This window comes from Sebastes fasciatus, chromosome 4, assembly GCF_043250625.1.
Source record: "Sebastes fasciatus isolate fSebFas1 chromosome 4, fSebFas1.pri, whole genome shotgun sequence".
In the NCBI taxonomy this organism is placed as follows: Eukaryota; Metazoa; Chordata; class Actinopteri; order Perciformes; family Sebastidae; genus Sebastes; species Sebastes fasciatus.
In genome coordinates, this window is record NC_133798.1 from 35,407,652 (window position 1) to 35,427,794 (window position 20,143).

At 42.6% G+C, this 20,143-nt stretch overlaps 1 long non-coding RNA gene across 1 annotated transcript; it reads right to left on the reverse strand.

Moving 5' to 3' along the window:
• Positions 1-1,516: 1,516 nt before the first annotated feature.
• LOC141766771 (uncharacterized) lies at positions 1,517-19,590 on the reverse strand. Its single transcript, XR_012593683.1, has 3 exons — positions 19,040-19,590; positions 3,046-3,150; positions 1,517-1,613 (listed from the first exon to the last, which is right to left on the reverse strand). It is a non-coding gene; the product is annotated as an uncharacterized LOC141766771 (long non-coding RNA).
• Positions 19,591-20,143: the final 553 nt, after the last annotated feature.

Here is a 20,143-nt window from a genome sequence, read left to right on the forward strand (position 1 = left end):
ATATTGTGAGTTTGTTTCCATGCAGACATATCTAGACTACTCACGTATTCTGTTTTATAGTTGGAACATCATATTTTATTCACATTAACCCATATAACTCCTCTCTCAAGTATAGAAATACACAAACAATATACCAAGGCACAACACTGATGAAAAACTGGGACACTGAAACATGCTGTTGTTGTCATATTACTACTGTTTTTTTCTACCTATACTCAGTAAATCAGGATATTTGTGAGCAGGATGTGTGATGACACACACAAACAGTTTGTCCTGAATATAACCAAAACAGCCAGGAGCTGTTATCCAAATTTCTGTGTGCGAGTAAACAAACGGACACAGTCGGTGACATTATACCAAAATAAATGAGACGCAAGGAAATATGCGCACGTCCTGCCAGGAGTCTGAATAGAGCAGAATTATTCACATCAAATTCAAGGTTTGGGTCGGAGGAGGCGATCTGTTAGGTCTATTATCTGTTATATTGTGTTTTTAGCCATGGTAACGCCGTGGCCGGCGTGGTCTGTTGGTTCAGACTGAAATATCTCAACAACTACTGGATGGATTGCCATTACATTTTGTACAGACATTCATGTTCCCCGCAGGCTGAAGCCTACTGAGGTTAGTGATCCCCTGACTTTTCCTCCAGTGCCACCAGAGACGTTGACCGTTTTGGTTTTGAGTGAAATATCTAGACAACTACTATGAAATTTGCTATTTATGATCCCTAGACGATGAATTCTGCCAACTTTTGTGAACCCTTAATTACACCCTGACAGAGCTGCTACCATGGCTGTAGACGCAGTCTTGTTTCAAATTAATTATTGTTTACAAGGTGCTAAATTACAAATTCCGAGCATGATTGAGGGTCTACGTGCATGGCGACAGCTAACAGTGCTAACAGCAGAAACAGTGCAAACGACGGCAACGGTGCCAACAGAGGGGTCAGTCCTGTATTCCCTCAGCCCCATGTTGGTTGGGTTGGTTAGGTTTAGGCATGAGGAGTGAGATTGGTTAGGACTAGAGTAAGAATATCAGGGTAAGCCAATCAGAGGCAGAGAAGGGCGGGTCATGGGGTTTTGGAATAATGGGTTGTCGGAATAATGGCATAATCTGAGGGAACATAGGGCTGAGGGAACAATGGCATAATCTGAGGGAACATAGGGCTGAGGGAACAATGGCATAATCTGAGGGAACATAGGGCTGAGGGAACAATGGCATAATCTGAGGGAACATAGAGCTGAGGGAACATAGAGCTGAGGGAACATAAGGCTGAGGGAACATAGGGCTGAGGGAACATAGGGCTTAGGGAACATAGGGCTGAGGGAACATAGGGCTTAGGGAACATAGGGCTGGGGGAACATAGGGTTTAGGGAACATAGGGCTGAGGGAACATAGGGCTGAGGAAACAAGGTTGAGGGAACATAAGGTTGAGGGAACATAGGGCTGAGGGAACATAGGGCTGAGGGAATATAAGGTTGAGGGAACACAGGGCTGAGGGAACATAGGGTTAACAGTGTTTACCTGGAGTAACCGGACTGGGTGCTACGCTTCTGCGATGGGGCCGTGGGTCGGGATGTCATTATCAGTTGTAACTGCCGTAACAGGCCCAACTATGTAAACAAAGAAAAGAGAAGCTCTGATTACAACACACACAAAGAGGGAGAGTGACTTCATTCTCTGCTCTGGTAGACATTACTCCTCTATATCTTTACATTGCAAGTTGTTTGCTGCTATATTAATGCTCTTTGAATTTAGCTCCTTTAAGTATACTTATTTAAACTTATGAGACAGCATATGTTAGTCATTGTCCAAAAAGCACAACATCTGTTCTTTAGCTGTATAGATGTGCAGGGAAAATCCTTCAAAAAACGGTTATTCTGATATTCATTTTTAGTCTAGGAACATTTTATTGAAAGTTTCCTTATATGAGTGAGGCTCCCCTGCTGCGTTAATGCTCAAAGACAGCTGATGAATGCCAAACTGTAGCCTAGCACAATATGTTAAAGAAAAAAACACAGCTCTCCCCTTTAATCTGTTCCAGATGTTTAGGGAGCAAACATTTCATTCGGACAGCTCGAATCAACAGCTCTGTTGTTAAAATGAATGAGGTGTTGGCATAGATCTTAATAATATCTGAGCCCCCTCTTCTGTTTTAACCCTGACATCAGGTGTCTTAACAATACTATTAGGTGCCATCGCAGTAACAGTTCCTCTCTGTCGTGTTGACACATAGCGATGCTGAAGGGTCACAGTTGCTCCGCTGGCTGTCAGGAACAAAGAGTACGTTACAGATGCACTTGATGACTTCCAACCTTTTCAACTTAAAAAAGAGAAAAAAAAACAATCCAGATGTTTCTATATGAACCAAATTCCTGTGTCTGATGGTAACGTTTCCGCCTCTCTCAGGTTTTTGTTATGCAACTGGAGCGGCGGGGGTGATGTCACCGTCATGATATGAGCCAGGAGGAGACGTCATCAAGTTCACTTAGAAACCCACGACTGACAAGAGGAGCGAAAATTCTAAATTCGAAGCATAAATCACCACACTTATTAGAGTGTCGAAAGGCGACTTAAACAGTATTTTCAGACAAATTAAGTTCGTCTGCAACACACTTCTATGATGTACACCACAGAGTATTAGTGAAGCAAAAAAAAGGCCTCAATGGCAGTAAAACGACACTTTGGAAAAAGTTCCAAAACCTTGAGGTAGTGCCAAAGTAATGCTAACAGTGCACTTCTCCGCGGCTACCTAATTTGTGCGAGTGAGGAAGTGGGGGAGATGAAAACCGGTCAACTTTGCCTCCATTTAGGCTTTTTCCATCAGACACAGCTGAAGCCTGTATGGGTGAGTTATAACTACCTATTTTCCAGAAGGGAACGGTTGTTGAAACGGCTCCAGCGTGGTGCGAAGCAATTTTGTATCATAAAAAAAGTCAAAATGTCTTGTTGCTACTGGTTTGTCGTGCTTGGGCGTCATGTTACAAGTCACATTTATATTACTTAACACATTCTTAAATGCCTGAAACCTCCAAAGTAACTCACCTGGCTCGTCTAAAATTGGGAAAAGTGTGGATTTCTTTCAGGTCTGCAGTGCTGCATGCGGGGGCACATGGTAAAAGCGTTATGGCCCAAAGTGCCAGCAGATGTCTATAAAAGAAGACGAAGAAGAAAAAAAAAAAGATGCTGAGTGAAGGAAAGGAGCAATTTCACGTCTGCATAGCCTGGGGAGGAAAAGTGCGCCTCCAGCCCCTCGACAGGATACCTCAGAGGACACGGCGAACCCAGAGTCCTCATTTGTTTCCCTTAATGAAAAAATCAGCCTGAGAGCACAGCAGCTAATATGTTTAGGTTCCAGCAGCAGTGCAGCTGTCTGAATCAACTGTTTCACTGCAGACATGAATCACACATGACTTTTTCAAACAGGTCAAGACTCCAAGTTTTAAACCTCAAATTTCCCGGTCATTTGTAAGCAAGCTTCCCTGAAGTATGTAAAGCAGTAAAAAGGGGATATTTAAGTTGAGAATTTATCGTTGCCATCACTTTCATGGATGACCAGACGGGATGGTTGTCTCACTCCTGGACTGACTGCAGTGACATGGACTTGACCTCCACGGTGCGGAGGATTACAGCGGCCTCCTCCTCGAGCATGTGGAGGAAACAAAGGCAACAGATGGTCGAATCGACACACATGGTGGGTTTTTGGTAATCCCTCCCCCCTTCCTGCTGCTTGCTGCTCGGGCCAACGTCACAGCGGGGCCAAAAGCCAACATTCACACCCAGATTCGGGAGTTATTTTGGGAGAGGAATCTTGGCACTGCCAGTCTTTGGGGGTAATTATCGTCCCTTTACTGAATTAAAGATACGAGCAATCTGTAATCGTGGAAAAGTCTTATCATGACCTTTCTGGAAAGGTCATGATAAGTATTTTTTCACTTTCAGTTTTATGCAGAAACACATCCAGATACCTCCTTATTGCAAAGGTTCCAAACTTTAGCTTGTAACCCCGTGAATTGAAGCAATATCTACTTGTGACCATTAAACCCAGGTTATGTGGCCTTTTAGAGTTAATGTGAGTTGTGAACAGTTCAACCAAAGAGGTATCTTTTTCCTTCTCCGATTGGTTCATTTGAAGGATTTTTGAAAGCCTGAGGGGGCAGAAATACTTCACAAGAAAAACTAACAAAAATTAGATTAAAAAAGTCAGAAAAAACATGATTTTACTCAACAGAAAAGCTTCATTTCCTCCCTCTTTCCTTTAATCTGACCTCTTTTTCCTACTGTGGATTTGTTTGAAATAAACTCCCATAAAGTGCTGATTTATCGCTTTGTCAAACAAATTTGAAAATGCTCCAGAAAATGCGAACATTTATTTCTAAAAAGTTCTAAACTGACACGAGAGGGGAAGTATGTCTCTGCAAATGAATGAGTCATGTTTCTTCTTCACTTGAACATTCACTCCTCATCCAGCTGAATCAAAGCCATTAGTGAATAAACAGTGCACAGTGTACAGATGTAGTCGGTGTTCCTAAATCCAGTCAGTGTTTGACATGTCAGCTAATAGTTTAATTAATACAGAACAGCAACAAGGATACGGAAGCCAACGGGATTTGAAGCTGATGAAATCATGGCTACTGTAGAGCCCAAGTGTGTTTTTAAAACACGGAAATCATTTTTTAAATGCTCGGAATTCATTCAGAGTCATTACCACATGCTGTCCCCTCAATGTATGTTTTTGCACAAGAGTTAACAAACCCAGTTTCAGATAAATAACTGGAAAGAATGAGTTGAAACAGTAAAAAACATGAAATGTCTAGCAGCTCTGCAGTTAGCTATTTTGGAACAGCTGTGCTTTGAGCTGAATGCTAACGTCAGCATGCTAACATAGTCTCAATAACAATAGGCCAACTAACATGTTGAAAATCAACATTTTAGTTCAGTATTAAGTAAGCATGATGATAAGCATAATGTTTATCATATTAACATTTTTAGTTTAGTGTGGTAGTATGCTAACATTTGTTAGTTAGCACTTAACACAAAGCTGAGGAACCAAACTTCATGGCAACCCATCGTTGTTGACACAAACTCAAAACCATAAATGTCAAACTTTTGGTGGCACGAGAGGAAATTAAAGGATGCATGGCTAAAAATGACACCTGCTCTTACTGTACAGAATGTTTGCTAACAAAACATGACAGCCTAGAGACCATTTCACAGTTGTAAACATTCGCCTCCCGTTCACTCCCGTTCTATGCGAGCGAAGGGGCGAAAAAACACTTGCTTCCGGTTGCGACACAAATTCACATCTTTGCATTCATTGAGTTCAACTTTGGTGAACTCTCAGTTCAAATATCACCTCGGAAGGTGATGGTCTTTCATTAATACATAGCCAATGTATAGACCGTTTCAACGGAATTGCGTTGCTAGGCAACAGCTTGGGTCCATGTTTACTTCCTGTCAGCTTATGTCATTCAAATACACTGCAACTTATGAATGACATAAGATGACAGGAAGTAAACATGGACTCAAGCTGTTGGCTAGCAATGCAATTCCGTTGAAACGGTCTATAAATCTATTTATGAAACTCAATAAAACTTGTTTACTACCATTGTAACAAACTGATATACCTCTTAGTGGCAGAGTAATGTGCATGGCACATTTCTGTACTAACTACACTTTTCTTATATCTTGGTCTTTCTGTCTCTGTCTGCCCTCCTTCACCTCCCTGACTCATTGCCCTCCGCTCACACATGGTCGAGGGGGAGGGGTGACCCAGACTTCAGACTGACTGGTTCCAGATGCATCTTATTGTCCAGACAAATCAGAAAAAGTGCATTTCAGCAGGCTGAAGTGCTTTCTTCTACCTAAAAGGAGTTCCAGATTGGAGTTGTTGTCAATAATAAAAAGATAGCTTGGTGAAGGCGTACGATACGTGACTTTTCATCTTGGCATTTAGCTGCGCAGAACTCTTAAAAATGTGTCTGTTTGGCTTTGTATATTTCACACACTACCACCCAGTAGGTCTATCCATTTGTTTTGTGTAGATCAAAGGGCAAGAGGTTAAAGGTCACATCTTCCCTGGCTTCACTGTCACAATGAACGTTTGATCTGATAATCCTGGAGGTCACTTCTGGACGAAAGTATCCATCTCAGGTTCATATTAACATTTCCAAAACACCCTGCCGATCCAAAGCCAGGCTGGTTCCTCACATTTGCCTGGCTATAACAGAGGACATTCCAGTGGGTTGAACCCGAAATGCTTGCACATTCTTCCGGAAAGTCCCAATGAAATGTTTTTCTGATGTTTTCAAGAAGGTCTCCTGACAAGTTAATCAGGCCACAGCAGCCTCCACACGGTCATCACCGCTGGGTGACATCAGAGGTGTCCACAGAGTACAGGATGTACCATGATAAACCTATTGTCTATTCTCTCTGCTTCACGATAAACACTGACATTTAAATACCGACTCATCAACTCGCTACAGTCAATTTAGCATTAATCAACATGAACAATTCTTTGGCAAATGGAAAAAGCAGAGAGCCAAGAAGTCAGACTGATGTACAGCCTGGAGCGGCGCCACAGACAACGGATAGGAAACTGATTTTATGGACTTATCTACCAAATTCATGAGCCAGCAACATATTTTACTTGTGTTAATAACCACACATCACTCCCTGTGAGGCAGTACGGTAATGTGACATCCAGTGGTCGGAAGTAACTAAGTACATTAACTCAAGTACTGCACTTAAGTACAATTTTGAGGCAAATATTGCACATTTTACTTCACTACATTTGTTAACTTGTAATTACTTTGCAGATTCAGTTTGAAATTACAAAACATAACCAACAATTACATAATGATGAAGTATTAATACAGGTTAACATGAGACCTTATTGATCCCCACAGGGATCAAGTCTGAAATGGACCACTCTGCATAATGAGTACTTTGAGTATATTTTGATGCTAATACTTGTCGCTCATAGTGTGAACACAGCTTAAGTCTATCGCCAGCAGGGGACGCTCTCTGTATTTTGCAGTATACCAGAGTTGCGGTGTCTGGTGTCTGTTGCGACTTTCCCGTAGTGATGGGAAATATCCTTGACTGTCATCACATGATTGGTCGCACGGCACGCACGTCAATAACACAACATTCAGTCAAAGTCAGTTGTCAAGTTCACCAAGTCAAGTTTCTGGAGTGGATGCGCCAGATAAAAAGGAAACTTGACGTTCAGAGAAAGGATTAAAGTCAAGAAAATTTGCACGGGAAGACTTGAAGAGAGCGCTCCAGGGAACGGGGGAGATGCGGCGAGCTCACCTACAGGCATACGTCATAAGCAGGCGTCGACAGTGTTTATGTAATTACTCTCACCGCCAGAGGGGGGAGACAAAAGTTTACGGACTGCAGGTTTAAGGAAAAGATCGGAGTACTTTTTCCGCCACTGGTGACATCAGAATACCGGGTTTGACAAACTCCTCTAAATGGTTTTTGACTGTGAAAGACAGTAAATACTGTTATTACCTCAAGTGCCTCAGCGCTGTCACATTAGAGTGCATTTCAAGTGCTGAGGACATACACAGTGTGATTCTTGTGGTTTTGTTTGCTCTACACAATTGAGCTGGGAGGAAAACATGTCATACATTAATCCTGGTACTTTACAGATGTCAATGGGGCTGCGAATGTATACGTGCGTGTCTGCGTTTCTCTAAAATGATGAAATCTGTTCCTTGGTGCTACAGGCCCGGACAGGTAATTCATGTTTCGTGCCTGAATAGTTTCTCTGCTGAGCGCTTTCAGGACATCACATGACAAAGTCTTGCTTCTGCAGAAGGGAGGAGATTGTGTAATCCAAAGATCTTTAGATAGCAAGCGAGTCAGACAGCTGTGGAAATAGCCGGGGCTGCTGGGAAAAAATAAAGACAACAGCTCAGGCTTAGATCAGACAAATACAAGGCGGCCTGTAAACTATTATGCCAGAACACAAAATGCTGCTGTTGCATCCGGACCACGGTCTCTAATTGAGTAAGAGTGCTGGTGTGTCACCACATGGAAACTGCAGTGGTGCTAATTCTAATCTGAGCACTTCTGTATCTTTATAAAGCTTTCACCAATGTCCCTTCACCTTTACACTATATTCCTATTCCAAACACATTTGTTTACTGTATTTGAAAATGAATCTTTGCAACATCTCACATAAAATTAACTCTCACAGGCTCTGCCCTCTACTGGACTCTATGGGTACTCTCCTCCAATCACGAGCACGCATTCCCACACTGAAATTTGTATAAACATCGCCGGTCAATAAGGAGGTGCCTACCCGAATACATGCAGAACCCCACAGTATATAAGGCGTCTTCAGCAAACAGCAATTTGCCCGCTGACTACTCATCACGGATGGAGTCGCCGCTTCAAAAAAAAAAATGGGCAAGTATGTGAGTGACTTTGACAAGGGCCAAATAGTGCTGGCTAGACGACCGGGTCAGATCTCCAGAACTGCAGCTCTTGTGGGATGTTCTCGGTCTGCAGCGGTCAGGACCTACCAAAAGTGGTCCAAGGAAGGAAAACCGGTGAACCGGCGACAGGGTCAGACACGAGGCTCATTGATGCACGTGGGGAGCGAAGGCTGGCCCGTGTTGTCCGATCCAATAGAAGAGCTACTGGAGCTCAAATTGCTGAAAAAGTTAATGCTGGTTCTGATAGAGAGGTGTCAGAACACACAGTGCATCGCAGTTTGTTGTGTATGGGGCTGCTTAGCCGCAGACCGGTCAGGGTGCCCGTGCTGTCCTAATGTTATGGCTGATCGGTGTATATCTTTACAAAGACAATAGTTGTTTACTGCTATATTCATGCTCTGAATATCGTACAGAGTGCCTGTAAGTGGCCTTGACTACAGCCCTGCTAAATGTACCATCATTCTGCAGATTCCCAATATGAATATTCCTGTTGTTTTCCGCTGACCCAAATTCCACCAGAGAGGGCTACATTTATATATAGGAGCATATTCATGTCGAGATGAGATGGTTCATGTAGAAAAGCCTTTCAACAAATAAGAGCACGAGAAGTAGTTCTGATATTTTTGTGACTGCTGGCAACATTTGAACTTGTGGAAATTTCAGATCACATCCTGCAACCTGAAGGCTTCTGAGCAGCTGCCAGAGATATCGCTCATCTAATGAGCTGCTGAAGTGACGAAGTGTTGCACGATCCAATACGACTGCCAGCCGGAGTTCAAAGTGATATTCCATTCCAAATTCGTGCTTTGGATAGTAATCATGTATAGGCTTGAAAGGTGGCTGTCAAAACTGTGACCGTGGTTGATCATGTATGAAAGAAATTATGGAAAAACGGAAGATATTAAGACTGTGTTTTGTAAAGTACAGTGACTACAAGAGGAAAATATGAGATAGAGGACGAGGTAGGAAGGATGCAAGTTACCTCTTGCAAAGATGAAACATACAGTAGGGAGTGACTTTCATTCATTTGGGGATAAGTGGTTATTTCACAGTTTGTGAGCCAAGTTTTATATTATTAAACTATAATGAAAGTATCCTGAGTAATATAAATCTAATTATCGTGTGCAGTTTACCAAATAAAGTCAAGATGTAAAAGTCACAGTGCTGAAAAGATAATTTCGAGGTTGCTACAAGTATGTTTTAGTGGCAACTGAGATTCAAAAAGCTCAATAAAACTACCCGATCATTAAATCTGGAAGAAATTAAAGCATCCTGTTTAAAACAGACCTCAATAAAAGGCACCACGCCATAAAGGGTTTGGAATTGTGGGCTGTGTTAGTACTTCTCTTTACCCGCTGAGGATTCAGATCAGTAAAAACGGGCGAGCCTTCACAGTCTCTAAAGGCATTAACTGCTCATTAACAGACTGTTCTAACTCCCTATTATTCTCTGCGATGCACAAGAATATATGAAGGAGCAAACGGGTTAACCAGCAGCAGCTCTCATCCATCCACCAACTGTTTTGAAAGGATCCTCAACAGGAGGTTGAGCACTGTTGAAATGAGAACCACTTGTTTCCATCACAGAAGCACTTCTCTCCACGGATGAGTCGGACGTAACTTCAAGAGGGCTGAACGACATGATTGACAGTTTTCTTCTTCACTCAGCTCGAACCTTCCTTTCACTTAATTGGATGATCGTGGGCGCTGCTTCCAATTTTCAAGCTGTAAAAACATGTGGCTGGAAATTCTTCGAAACTATCCACCAAAATCAGTTTCTCAATAAATCCAAGGCAAGATTTAGCCCAGAAAGTTGCTGAGTCATTTTGCTCATTTTATATTTATTTAGTACACGGCTGTGTTGAATACTCGATTCTGATTGGTCTGATTGGTGTAATGGAAATTCTTTCAGTATTCCAAGATGAGTTCTAATGAACGTTGAAATCAAGATCCCAAACAGATGAAATGTCTTTGTTGTATTTTATTCTTGCAAGAAGAGGCACTGGTTATACAGAGTCGCACAAAGTCTGCAGAAGAGTGCGCTCCCGGAGATTATTACAATGTGACTATATAGAAATCTACAACAGGGACTGTGAGAAAAGGAGTTGTTTTGCACAGATAAAGAGTTGTTTTACCCAAACAGTGTCCCAGTAAAAGTCAACACTCAGTACTTTCCCACTACATGAGACGAAGAGCACCCAGACAGTAACTTTCCACTGTTGCATAAAGAGACATCAGTACATACAATGTAATTTTCCATCACATTTCCCCCTTTTGATCATTCTATTGATCAACATAAAAGTATGTACTGATGTCTCTTTATGCAACAGTGGAAAGTTACTGTCTGGGTGCTCTTCGTCTCATGTAGTGGGAAAGTACTGAGTGTTGACTTTTACTGGGACACTGTTTGGGTAAAACAACTCTTTATCTGTGCAAAACAACTCCTTTTCTCACAGTCCCTGTTGTAGATTTCTATATAGTCACATTGTAATAATCTCCGGGAGCGCACTCTTCTGCAGACTTTGTGCGACTCTGTATAACCAGTGCCTCTTCTTGCAAGAATAAAATACAACAAAGACATTTCATCTGTTTGGGATCTTGATTTCAACGTTCATTAGAACTCATCTTGGAATACTGAAAGAATTTCCATTACAATTTGGCGTTGTCGGCAGGATCCCGTGGAAGATCGTCCTGAGACGACGGGAGACCGGTGACTGATCATCCAGGAGAAACCTCCTGCCTGTACCTTTACAAGTTAAGAGACGACAGGACCGATCCCCAGCGACTCTGGACCGTCTCTACTGGGATCCAAAGGACCTGATTGAGTCCAACAAATCAACTATTAACCGGGTGAGACGTTGAAATCAAGATCCCAAACAGATGAAATGTCTTTGTTGTATTTTATTCTTGCAAGAAGAGGCACTGGTTATACAGAGTCGCACAAAGTCTGCAGAAGAGTGCGCTCCCGGAGATTATTACAATGTGACTATATAGAAATCTACAACAGGGACTGTGAGAAAAGGAGTTGTTTTGCACAGATAAAGAGTTGTTTTACCCAAACAGTGTCCCAGTAAAAGTCAACACTCAGTACTTTCCCACTACATGAGACGAAGAGCACCCAGACAGTAACTTTCCACTGTTGCATAAAGAGACATCAGTACATACAATGTAATTTTCCATCACATTGGTCAATCAGGGCATTCTATGGTCTGTTATTTCTTTATAGCAGACCGTTGCTATGGATGCAGTTCTGATGTCAGACTCTGGTGGATCGTTTTTGTGTCAAATTATTGATTTCTTAATTTAAGTAGCCGTGTAATAAGCGGGATAATGTACAGCAATCACTCTGTCGAGGTTTATTTCACAATGACCGGCTCGCTGTACATTATGCCTTACATGTTACTTTAAAAGTTGTTAATGATGTTTGCAATTTCCAAGAGGCAACAAGTCATGTTATTATTTAAACATTCATGGTTAGCTTCATAAACTGCATATAAAAAGTGGACGCACCGTGACGTCACCCATTGGTTTGTGGACTGCCATTTTGAAGCCTTGAGTTCGGCATTTTTGCTGTCGCCATCTTGGTTATTTGCAACCAGAAGTGACACAAGAGGGTGGAGCTAACTACACCCGGATGCGGAATAAGACATTTTTAGGTGACCAAAAAGGTTATAATTAACTTTCATGAACTGAAAACACACTGTGAAAGGGTTAAAGTTGTAAGACGAAAACACAGACAACTTCCAGACCGGACGACGCCGTGGTAGCGACCTGTCAATCTCAAGGTAGCCACGCCCTAAAGCATCCCCTGCTTTATGGTCTATTTAACTCTAAATGGGACCATCATTTACAAAATGAACATCATTCTGTATTGAAGAAGACTTGAAACTAGCGATTGAGACCATAAACTCATGTTCACAATGTTTACTGAGGTAATAAATCAAGTGAGGAGTAAGGTTATTTTCTTCATAGACTCAACATGCTCCTTGTGCTACACATAAAGTCCCCATCAACCTCTCCCCTCTGGGTTGCAGCCAGGCTGTAGAAGTTCCCTCTGGAGACAAGAACCATTTCCTCAGAGCACAGTGTGCATTCCTGAGACGCTGTCCAATCCCTGTAAACAACATTCCTGCTTTGGGAAACAAAAGCCACAAAAAATCATTATCTCAGTGTGTCCTATCCAAAAGCCTCCTCTCTGCCAACTCTCTCTATTTACCCTCTTCCACTAATGAGTGACGTACGTTCTCTCTCTCTCCTGGTGTTTCACACATTTTATTGTCAGGATAGTTTCATGACAATGACTGAACTTGACTGTAGACAACCTTTAACCATAGACTGTATATAAGAAGTGGACGTAGTCACAGAGAGATGTCACCCATTGCTTTGTGGACTACTGTTTTGAAGCCTTGAGTTTGGCATTTTGGCCGTGGCCATCTTGGTTTTTTGGAGACAGAAGTGCCCATATTTGGACGAGAGGGTGGAACTGGGGAAGAGCGAGGCCTTGCAGGGCAAGGTACCGTTGGCAAAGAATGGATATTGGCAAGAAGTGAAAGTCAATTGTTCGTTCCATTGCAATGTCAGCGCCCAGCAGCAAAGCTATGCCTCCGCCATTTTGGACTGAAAGCGACTGCCGGACGACAGTAAAACGTCCTTAATTATGCATGACTTTAAGCCTTAACATTATTTAAGTTAAATGAAAATTCACCCCCCCGTACAGTTGTCATGAACGGCAGTATTAGCTAAAGAGACAAAAACATTTTTTGTACCATGTAAACATGTTTGTTTCTGCTGTAAAGTTGCACATTTTAACATGGGGTCTATGGGGATTGACTTCTTTTGATGCCAGCCTCAAGCATTGGCTCATTTTCAGCCCCTTAGGTTGCCACAAGCCTTTAAAGTAACATTTAAAAACTGGCATCAACAGCAAGTTGACCATCTCACCAGCTGCAGTGAATTCAGACGGGGAGCAGCCAGAAACCCAAAACAGGAAGGAGTCCTTAAACAGCAGGCAGGCAAACAAGAACAGAGGTTGAACTGCTTTGGCTATGGTGGCACAATGGATGACTTATATGTGGTAAACGGCTAGTTAGGAGGACTGAGAGGCAGGTGTGCTGGCAGGTGAGGATCAGGTGACCTTTCACACAGACATTTTGACTTGTCATAGCAGGACAAACACAGGTGTGACTGATAACATAAGTGATGGCTCTGTTTTATAAGCCAAGCAAAGACAGTGAGTCAGCATGTCACAATACCAGGGCCCTGAAACGTGCACGCCAAAGTGGAATACAGCCATCATCTTTAATGTTATTAATTACACATGTGCTGTCAAAATGTCGGGAATTGGCCGAGTTCCAATGTCTCCCAAAAGGCACTCAGAGCCACATGCTCTCGCTAAACATGTCAGGGTTCAGGGCTGTCCCACTGTGAAATCTGCAAAGTGTTTGAAGGATTTGAGCCCTTCATGCGCACTTTCTGTACGTCCACAATTCTGCAGACTTTGCTTCAGGGAACCCCCCCACAATGCATAGCGTTGTGAAGTTAAACATGCAGGAGTCTTCAAGATGACATCCTTTATAAACACACATGTCGTTGACCAGTACTTCGTATAACAATATATGCACTTATTTGTCTTATGACGGCAGGACTGTATTGAAACATTTTACTTTGCGTAGCAATGTCTCTGTCTAGTTAAAATTATTTCACAAAGTGCCGTCCCATTCCTCAGACACTTCACAAGTGACTCTGATTAAACTCAGTGAGGGTTCAGGGGGTATACTGGAACTGATGACTATACTGGTAGACCGGCAAGGAATGACAGCATCAGAAATGGCAGGAAATGGACAGAAAAACACAGCAATGTTATAATGAATCCGTCCTTATGACAGCAAATCACAATGCAAATGAATACTAATAATAACAAATGCGCTTTTTTTGACTGCCTATACCTTTATATGGGGCGTGTCTAGAAGGTAACCTGCAAAAACTTGCAAAAACTCTTGTGAGACTAGCTGCCCGACAACCTATCCTAACCTTAACCATTCAAGGTCAATGTCTAACCTTAACTATTCGAAAGAGTTCCCAACTCGTTGGTTACCTTCTAGACACGACCCTTTATATGGGCCTTTCACACAGAACGCAGCAACAGCACAACTGCGCTTTGAAACCCATTATTTCCAATAGCTTGCGCAGCACAACAACGTTTTTTCAAAAAAGTCGCGCTGTGATGTGCGCTGAACCCAGTGAAAGGCCTAATAACTAGAATGGTATGCTTTAGATTGCTTGCTTGTTACATTGGGCTCTCTTCAAGTACTACAAGTGTGTCATGGTCCCAGGGTTTGTTTGTGGTTTGTTTCCTGTTTTGTTTTGTAAACCACTCTCCTCATGTCTCTTCCTGAAACTCAGGAATCACTGGTTTGAACCCAAAACACAGATGAAGGCAGCAGGAAGAGTATTGATAAATGACTTACAGGCTGAGAGTCCAGAGAAAAGCAGGTAACAGCAGTAAATCCCCAAAACACACAGAATGCTAAACACTGGGAAGAACTAAACACTAGGAACATATAGGCGAAAACATTAAACTCTAGGAACAAGGAACAAGCGAATGCCTGATTAGGGAAGTGAGAACAGGTGAGCAGGAGGTGAGGTGAGAGCAGGACCAATGAGGGACCGGTGTAACCAATTAGGGCGGGGCAGACAATCAAAACTGGTGGGAAAACACTCAACGGCAGGAAGTAAAACAAGACATGACACATGAGGAGAGTGGCTTACAAAGTAAAACAGGAAACTATCACGTATCACTAGAGGGGTCTATAAGAGGAAATTAGACTATTCCGTTGCGGAAAAGTACCTTTAGCCATTCCGCCTGGTGGAATATAATGCCAATTCACATCAGAAAACTCAACATGTATAGATCTTTCAGTACCCAATTAAAACAATGGATGATTAATACATACATGTCAGCACTAAACTCTCTTTTCGGTGATTCTATCTACATGTCCTGCTTCTTTTTTGTGGACAAATATGCTGCTTTATGCAAATGTATGTATATATTTATTATTGGAAATCAATTAGCAACACCATTCAATGACAGATATTGTCCAGAAACCATCACAGGTACTGCATTCAGCATAAAAAATATGCTCAAATCATAACATGTCAAACTGCAGCCCAACAGGCAACAACAGCTGTCAGTGTGTCAGTGTGCTGACTTGACTATGACTTGCCCCAAAACTGCATGGGATTATCATAAAGTGGGCATGTCTGTAAAGGGGAGACTCGTGGGTACCCATAGAACCCATTTTCAGTCACATATCTGGAGGTCAGAGGTCAACGGACCCCTTAGCCTTCTTTGCGAAAAGCTAGTATGACATGGTTGGTACCAGTGGATTCCTTATGTTTTTCTAGTTTCATATGATGCCGTATCTTCACTCTAGGTTTAAAACTGAGCCGCTACAACCTCCGAAAGATCATTTGTGTTAATGCGTTAAAGAAATTAGTGGCGTAAAAACAAATTTGCGTTAACGCGTTATTATCGTGTTAGCTTTGACAGCCCTACTAAAAACTAAAACTAAACAATGTACAAACAAACCCTATGACCATGACAAAGTGTGTGTGGGGGGGACTGTTTTGCTTTTAAACAGGGTACAGGCAAAAAAAAAAAAAGTTTTGAAATCTCAGAAATAAGCCAAAGAAAATCATCAGGTCGCTGATATTGATCTCCCCTGCGGATATGTTGTGGTTGCACAAGCTGATAAAAAATCTTAACATTTGCTTTCAATTTAGGAGAAAAAATGCATTTGTTAAACAGACACGGCAATGACTGACGGTTCGGTCAGACTGTCTCATACCAAACTGCCCCCACCCCTTCTCATCCCCCCGGGACAATCTGTCCGTGAAATGGTCAGAGCAAACTGGAAAATTGAAAAGCTAACACCAGCCTGTAGAAAAGCATACAGCCAAGCGTGATTAAACGGTTTTATTCCAACAACACAGACATCCATGCTCTGTGATTCAACGCTCCCTGATGTACAGTATATGTATTGCTTCATATTTCCATGCAGAACAACATCACTCATGTTAAGTGAGTTTTACTTTCGTTGCCCGCAGTGTTTTGGTTTAAGAGTGTGACTCAAGTTTGAAATGGTGGATGTTGGAAGGAAGATCTGCTTATTCCCTCATAGACAAACCATCCATCACTAAACTCAAAGCCTGAGAATAAGAGTGCCAGTCAGTTTACCCCGGGCAGCATGTTGGTCAAAATGCATGAGAAGAAATACTTTGGCATTAACATTGCATGAGAGGTTTTGCCTATTTGCGTAATTATGATGAAAGAGGTAAATGCAGAGCCCTGATTGTTAGCATCTGAGAGCTAATTGTTAGTTTATGTCAGGAACTTTGAGGTCATCTTCTGAAGAGATAAGTCAGATATTCCATTAGATAATGTTATTACACCCAGACAAAGATCTGAAAACCCTGCTTGATGAGAAGGAAACCCAAAAACAAAAGAAATACACAAGCAGCCCAGCCCAGAGCTGCAACAGCTCTTTGTCATTTCACGAGTCACTTCAAAGGTGAAATTTAAAGTAGGAAAATAAATACAAGTCTTAGATAGCATTATCAAACACTGCACAAATAAGAGCGTGACATACAATGCAGAAGTGTAGAGGCTGACGCGGTTAATCTGCTCACATCACGCCCTGTGCAAATGTCAGAGCGCAAGGGGAAAAAGATAAGAACAAAAAAAAGAAAAGGTTCTGCTCTGGTTGTTCGGATCTGGAGGCACGCCAACATTTTTCCCCTCCGGTCTGCAGCTCTGTGATTTTTTTTTTCTTCCCCACACTCCCTCTGATTGTGGTTTTAAGCATTCCTGGACAGTCGGAGACTAAACTGTGAACAGATATTACCAGCAATTAGACAGATCTCAGTGAATCTTCCACGCCAGTAGAGAAAAACAACCGCCCACTTTGTAAACAGGACACATTGCCGGTGTTTGTAAAGACTAGAGAGGTACTACAGTAGGAGAAGTGTTAAGATATATTCTCGTGAATATGGGAAGACCCAACGTTTCCTTGGAAGCAATAATGAGGCAAAACAGTTGCTGTGATTACGTCACGTTGGAAACAAACAAACATGGCTGCTTTAAGGTCACCATAGAAGTTAAACCATGGAAGCTAGTAGCCTTGGTCCAGAGTATCAACTTATGCAAGATAATGCTTATTAATATGTTAAATGCTTTTAACACTTTATTCATTAATGTATTAATTGATGTCTTGTGTTGTCCACCCACCTTTTTACACAGAGGTGCCCAAACTTTTTCCCTGGAACTCATTGGTTGACCACGGGCCAAGAGTAAACACCTATTGTATTGTTAAGATGCAAAATGGTACGAGGATCCCATGTTCCCCTAATTGAATGTTATTTTAGCTTTTACATAGCTCACACCCCTTAAAACCCATCTGCTGAATACAATTGGGCTCATTTCCAGTGATACCCAATTTATGCATTTCCAAGACTGTTTAGGGACCCCAGTATGCAGAAATATTCAAACACACCATTTTAAGAATAGGCACAAATAACACATTTATACTGCATTCAGAAAACTGCACGGTTTTAGCCCCAAACTGCATGGGATTAGCATAAAGTGGGCATGTATGTAAAGGGGAGACTCGTGGGTACCCATAGAACCCATTTTCATTCACATATCTTGAGGTCAGAGGTCAAGGGACCCCTGGGAAAATGGCCATGCCCAGTTTTTCCTCGCCAAAATTTAGCCCAACTTTGAAGTGGTATTTAGCCTCCTTCCTAAGAAGCTGACATGGTTGGTACCGATAGATTCCTTAGTTTTTCTAGTTTCATATGATGACTCTAAATCCGAGCCTGCTACAGCCTCCTAAATATCGTTAAGTATTTCAATTTAAAATGAAAAATTTGCTAACATCTGAAGGGCCAACTTTGGGCAGATCTGTTTTTACATACTTCAATTTTCAGTTTAGCTAACAACATTTTTTTTTTTTCCTTACTTTAACTTTTTCTTGCTCTCCTAATTTTGCATGTTGCTAACAACCTCGCAGTAACATTCTTTCAGATGATATGTCAATGTCGTGTTAACAGCTTGTTTTGCTGCCACCACGTAGCCAAAATCAATAATGGCGATGGAGGACATCACTTCCAAAGAACATAGAAGATAATCTTTCAACGCCATGCCGTTGTGTAAGAATGTTTGTTAAAATAGTTTCCAAGCCCAAGCCAAGATTACTCAAGTCATCCCAAAGCTCCTCCAGAGCCACAGGAAGACATCACTGTTTTCACAGGCTGCGTAGTACTCGCCCTGACTAGTAAACTGACGTGTAAAATTAGTCGAGCGTTACTTTAAAGTACATCAGTAGTTGTATATTCAGTTTGTTCTATTTGGTAAATTGATGTAAAGCTCAATTAAACCTTTTTTTCCATCCTCTGTATGACTTGAAATTGCGATGCGGTGGCCTGTACAGCAACATCTGTGATGAAAAGCAGCGGAGGCAGACAGCTCTGAGTGAATTTCCAGAAGGGCTCTCTCTTAAAATAACTTCCCAGTCAGGTCCTGCATACCTTCGTCTGCATGTGTGCTGAACCCCGGCCTGGCCCGATCTGACCACCACCACCTCATCCTGCTCATACACCTTCAGGACCACCTCAGGACCCCACTTCCTCTGCTCACGTTACACTTCGGTGCCTTCATGTGTCCAAAATCAACAGGGAGGACTCTCCGCCTTAATCACAAACCCGAAAAATAACAAGGAGTGAAACAAATTGTGAAAAACACAACTGCCTGCCAACTTGAAGATCATCATTGTGTGGATAATTTTTTGTTTTGCATTTTTCATGCACGTGTGCATTCAAACTAATGCAATCTGTCTCCCTGCTTCATGTAGTGACCCAATAAACCCTGGAGGGAGAGCTCCACCCTATCAGCTGGACGGAGCAGTGACACAATCCAGATCTGAGGGCATGACTCCCACCCAAGCTTTCAAGGAGGGGCGACGGGGGTCCACCCTTGTGATTTCCTGCCCAGTCCAGATCCAGACTCTTGGCCTCGCTTCATAATTTTTGGAGGGCATTAGGAGGGATGAAGGGGATGGCGAGGATGGAGGGTGGGAAGGGAGAAGGATGAGGTGCAACGGAGGGAGGGATGAAAGGAGGGCGGGAGGCAATATTATAGACCAGAGGCAGCGCTGTGTTTTCCTTGGCTCTCTCTGTAGTCTGTCCCACCCCACTGCAGGGTATTACACACGCACGCACACACACACACACACACACACACACACACACACACACACACACACACACACACACACACACACACACACACACACACACACACACACACACACACACACACACACACACACACACACACGCACACACACACACACACACACACGCACACACACACACACAAGGAAAACACAACAGAGATTTCCATGACAATAGCGTTCCAGCCGGTGGGAGTAACAAAGCTGGGGCGACCACAGTGCATTTCTCAGAGGGGAGGAGAGGGTGAAAGTCTCGCTCAGCGCTGGACCCCGAGGAATCATCTGCTCCGCTGGTCAGGCCACAAAACCAAATAAGCTGTGCCATGACTTCAGAGGCAAGCTGGCGTCTAGGCAGCCATCAGGGGAGGTGGCTCGCTAGTTGGGGGTCTGTGGCGAGCTG